The following is a 6,000-nucleotide window of genomic DNA, read 5'->3' as shown; positions in this document are numbered from 1 at the left end:
CGGCTGTACTCTCTGATTTACTGAAGTACAAAAGACTCTGCTTCCCTCATCAGTGGCTCCATCTCTGTTGAGCGAGGTACCAGAGACACACTTGGGTCCATCAGCCAAGCTGCATGTGAGAAGTGCTCACACAGTGACTTCAGGAGGACCTGTGTCAACTGTTTTGTCAAGTGTGCCTCAAGTTTGAGAAGGCACGGCACCACATCAGACAGCGACTGTCAGTTTGAAGGTGGTCAGTGTTAATTTTGAATGGCTCCAGCAACGTCACAAGTTGCTCTAGCTTGGCCCAGCCAAGCTCTGTGCTCGCCCTCAGATTTCTTCCCTGTTAGCTATTGATAGCTAGTGATAGTGATCCACAAACTCGGCCTCTTTGAAACATCGCCATCTACTGGCAGCATTAGAAAAAAAGCTTAAATCCCCAGAAATGTAGGAAAAAAAACTCTAATTAATCATAATCTATGTGGGTTTTTATTTTATATGAGTTCGTTTTGCAGCAAAAGGTAATAGTTTCAGTATAGTTTTAGTTTTCCAAATGTTTTTTGTTTTTATTTTTATTTCAGTTTACAAAATTGATTTTAAAATTTTTGTTTTTATTTTAGTTTCAGTTTTTGTTTTCTATAATAACCTTGCTTACTATCAATGTTAGTGAAACCAGCCACAAAATTATTAACATATGACCACTTTTAGATTGTCTAAAACTGGACTCTCCCCTCCATATGTATTTGGACAGTGAAGCAAAACGTTTAAATGTGGCTCTAAACACCAGCATTTTGGATTTGAGATTAAATGTTTTACATGAGGTGGCAGTAGGGTACAGTGGGGTAAATTGAGCAATCCTTGTTTCTAGGAAACCATACAAAATGTTTATAATTTGACCAAAAAATCTGAATTTCTCGTAGTCTGGAAGGAAGAAATCACATGGAAAGTGTGATAAGCAAGTTAGGTCCAAAAACAGATTTTCACCAAGTTATATAAATGTATTGCATTAGAGGTTCCATGATGCTTGTATCTAAACCAAAGTAGATACTTTTAAGATTGTTCTATACATTGAACAATTGGGGTCTCTATAAACTTCAATATAAGGTCCTAAACCTAACATGAAAGTGCATCATTGTAGCTTTATGGGCTAAATATAGTCAAAATGTTCACGTTGGGGTAAGTTGAGCCAATGGCAAGTTGAGCAAATGTAAGTGTTTTCTTCCCAGGTGTAATGCATTATCACTGTGATATGAGTTAAGAACAGGGCCTGGTCTATGTTAACAGTGTTAAAAAGAAAACGTACTAAGTGTTTGTTATATGTTAAGCCTGTGCTAAGAGATGGTTAATATGATTAAAATGCAAAAAAAGCTATTGTGATTGTGTTGAATTGTGTTTGGGAAATAAAGATAGACATGGTTTTTAAAAGGTGGTAATGTTTTTTTCAGTACAGAAATATGTAGGAGGTTTCGCTTACCATCAAGTAAACCCGGAGTAAGCATACCCATAACATGATGCAGCCACCAGTATGGTTGAAAATATGAAGAGTGGTACTCAGTAATGTGTTCTATTGGATTTGCCCCAAACATAAACCTTTGTATTCACTATTATTGCACACAGAGTGAGTCCATTCAACATATGTGACTTGTTAGGCAAAGTTTTACTCCTGAACTTATTTAGGCTTGCCATAACAAAGTGGTTGAATACTTGTTGACTCAAGACATTTCAGCTTTTCATATTTAATTAATTTGTAGAACATTAGAAAAAAAATATTTCACTGTAACATTATGGGTTATTGTGTGTTGGCCAGGCTGTAACACAACAAAATGTGGAAAAAGTCAACAGGTGTGAATCATTTCTGAAGGCACTAAATGTCTAGGGCTCCCGAGTGGCACAGCAATCTAAGGCACTGCATCTCAGTGCACGAGGCATCACTACAGTCCCCGGTTTGATTCCAGGTTGTATCACATCCGGCCATGATCGGGAGTCCCATAGGGCTGTGCACAATTGGCCCAGCATCACCGGGGTAGGTATTCATTGTAAATAAGAATTTGCTCTTGCCTGGTTAAATAAAAAAAGACAAACAACAATGATTGCAAACTTAAACAAACCATACACCTTGTTAATAGTGAGTGAGTAGATAAGATGATGATAATGCCATGATTAAGAAAAACAATGCATCATGAATAAAGTTACAGAGGTTACAACAAAACATGCTAACCTCTCATCAATACCAGTAACAAGGGAAGAGTCGGGGTTTGTTATGATATTTTTCCCTATTTCTCACTTTTTATCATGCACAATTCATTCATGATTATGCGTAATAATGGTATCTTCCACATGAATTTAGACGTGTTCAAAAACATTCTATTCTTACTTACAATAAAAGTGACTCCGAAAGGCCACACTACATTATTCACCATTCACTTCCTACAAGCTGTGAATGCATCCAAAATGTTTGTAAAGTCACAAGCTTTATGTAGTCAATGTGTGCTAGGATTATGGGACCAAATACTAAACGTTTTGCTACTTTAATACACTATAAGTGAATTTGTCCAAATACTTAAGTATTTTACATTTGAAGAAGTCATGACTTCTAAACCGTAAAACAGGCATGTATTTAAAAAAAAAATCAAATAAAAGATGACATTCTGTAGTGTCGCCTCAAATGAAACATTTGATCTCAAACCCAAAATGCTGGAGTATAGAAACCAATTAAAGTGTTTAGCTTCACTGTCCAAATACATTCTGAATCATTTATCTAACATTTTCCGAATACACTTTCTGTCAAGTTGTTGTGACAGCCTTCAATAAATGGAGTATGTTCAATAAATACAAATGTCTGTCCTGCAGCCAGTCCTGCTTTCATCTACCACCGACGATATTTCATCATAGTCGACCTCCTTTGTTAGGGCTCTGCAGCGGCAAATTGGCACACTTCAGCTCATATCACATGTATCATCAATCATATATCCCAACTGCATTATGGAAAATAAGAACAGTCACCATTACTTTTGTGTTGACAATAAGAAAGACATCTCATATCATGCTTACAGGCTTGGCTACAGCCCATGTGTCACACATGGAATGGATCAGAACTTACAAAACAGGCAAACCCCCTAAACCCTCTAATTCAATACCATGGACATGCTCCTTATCATTCCAATGCAGACTTGAAATCCAACCACAAAATGTGTGCCTGCAGTGTGTGTTAATTGGCATGTAAGTGTGCCAAACTGCCTGACGAGAGGAGGGAGGAGTTTGACGTTATGACATTGTAAGAGGGATTGGATCATCACACAGCCCACTGGAGCACATGCATTATCATGAATCTGCTGTGAACCACAGTACCATCATTGGTCAACGCTTACTGGGAAAGGAGTTAGTCTGTGGACTGGAATCCCTTCTCCCAGATTAGATTGCGTGAGATTCTTCCCTATACACTGAGCTTACAAAACACTAAGAATGCTTTCCTAATATTGAGTTGCACCCCCCCTTTTGCCCTCAGAACAGGCTCAATTCGTTGGGGCATAGACTCTAAATGGACACCGATGCTTCCCACAGTTGTGTCAAGTTAGCTGGATGTCCTTTGGGTGGTGGACATTAACCAGTCTCCTCCCCTTTACTGATTGAAGTGGATTTAACAAGTGACATCAATAAGGGATCATAGCTTTCACCTGGATTCACCTCGTCAGTCTATGTCATGGAAAGAGCAGGTGTCATTAATGTTTTGTACACTCAGCGTGTACTGCGTCAATGGAAGAGTTAAGCTGTTACTGCGAGAACAGTAGATCCATTTATTAGATTTTTTTACAAAGAATATCCCATTAAAGACCATCTATGTTTATGTTGAGTGCAGATGTCATTGGGTGTTTTATTTGATGATGATTGTGTTTTAGCACAATCAACCAAGATGTCCGAGGGGGAGAGAGAGAGCATGGGCCCAGGAGGCTGGGAAGCCAGGTGGGGAAGTAGGAGCTTGATCACTTAACCCTAATACCCAAATACTCTTACTTCTAGCCTAGCCATCTGCTCCGAGGCAGATAATGGGAATGTTGGGTTAGGATCAGAAAGGAGAGGACAGGGGAGCAAGCCAAAAATGAGAGAGGAGGGGGTCCAAAGTATGACAATTGAAATCAGACTGTCCCGAGGGGTATACTACGATGCAAGCTAGTTCTACTCTGGGTTTTCTAATGCTAGCCAGCTTGTAGTTAGCTTCACATTCCAGCTTAGGCTTTTATCTATATTAAAACAGTGAATATTGCTAGTCCGCCTGCCGTTAACTCTAGCAGGCTTGAAACTGCACATGCATGTCGGATGCCAAACTCTTCACTGAGACAATGCTGAAACATCAATCAATGGTCGAGTGAATGCCACGTTTCCATTTGTGCCGAAATCAAAATGAAAGAAAAGTTGTCATGCAAATTCCGCAGGCTTATGGTGTGAAATAGGTTTGTAGGAGGGCTGTCTTTATTTGATCCGTTTATTGCAATCTTTGGTGTGCTATTGTAGGGTTGCCCAGCCCCCGAAGTGACACATCAACACTATATGCAAAATCATTTGTCTTCTCAGGAATTCAGCATTCTCTACTATGCAGAGATGTTGGGATTTAGAGAGGGACCGACCGTCTCGAGTCTACTTGCAGCATAAAGTAGATTAGGAGCTTTCTCCTAAAATGTAGGATGTTGATTATGTGACAATGATTTGTTAATTATTTCTTCCCTTGCAACTCAATCATATCTACATCCATTTGTGATGGCGATGTAGATTACTTTTGAGAATGTGCTTTTTTTTATGTATACAGACTGCTAGACAAAAGGAACTGCCACCTGTTACTCACATAATACTTGCGAAGTGCATATGGCTAAGTCTTATCTGTATGTATAGATGTGCGTGTGCTATGAGTCAAGTCATTGCCTTGTTTCTAACAAAATGGCTGTAGAACCTTCACCACTGGTATGCTAATATTGGGTGCTGTATACTGAGATGCTAATACATTTCATTTTCAATTTGCTTGTGAAACCAGTTGCCCTGAAGTCCTGATTTAACTTCAGGAATTGTTCTTGATTATTTAAAAAGTCTGGGTCTTTTGTTTATTTTCTCATTTTCAAAGGCTATTCCATTTTCTCTCAAAGGGAGGAGAGTTTTTAATTTCAAATATTCTTTCTTATATGATGCAGTGAGCTTTGATGTATTTTATATTAATCTGACTGTTTTGATAAAACTACATCTGAAGTTGTATTTATCAATCCAATCAGATAAACAGACTATTTTATGTTCAGTGAAATGTGAATTAATCTGTGATTTTGCGATGTACCTTCAGTTCTGTGTTTTGATCTCAAGGGAAGAACAGACCATTCCTTCTCTAGCTTGCTTGCAGAAAGGTGTTACCTAAGGACATTTGCATGTCTAAAGCAGAAGACAATGGTCCCACGCAAATGGACACCACTGAAGTGATGCTGCTAGAACCATGAACTGCTGGTCTGAAGATTGTCTAGTGACTACAGGGCTGGCCGTCCGGTTTTTAACACTTTTATCTGATGCAGAATCAGATCTGTTCCAGGGAGGATTTTGTAGGGCGGCCTAGCACCCTAAGTGACTTATCAACCCTCTATGCAAAAGGTTTTGTCTTCTCGGGAATTCAGCCTTCTCTGTGTTGATCTCACAAGTGCATTAGAGTGTCTACGAGATCTGCCTAGAAGACCAGCATCCCGGAGTCACCTCTTCACTGTTGACATTGAGACAGGTGTTTTGTGGGTACTATTTAATGACGCTGCCAGTTGAGGACTTGTGAGGCGTCAGTTTCTCAAACTAAACACTCTAATGTACTTGTCCTCTTGCTCAGTTTTGCACCGGGGCCTCCCACTCCTCTTTCTATTCTGGTTACAGCCAGTTTGCACTGTTCTGTGAAGGGAGTAGTACACAGCGTTGTATAAGATCTTCAGTTTCTTAATTTCAAATATTCTTTCTTATATGATGCAGTGAGCTTTGATGTATTTTATATTAATCTGACTGTTTTGATAA

The sequence above is a fragment of the Oncorhynchus kisutch genome, linkage group LG1 (assembly GCF_002021735.2).
Source record: "Oncorhynchus kisutch isolate 150728-3 linkage group LG1, Okis_V2, whole genome shotgun sequence".
Classification (NCBI taxonomy): domain Eukaryota; kingdom Metazoa; phylum Chordata; class Actinopteri; order Salmoniformes; family Salmonidae; genus Oncorhynchus; species Oncorhynchus kisutch.
Note: the sequence above shows the minus strand (reverse complement) of the source record.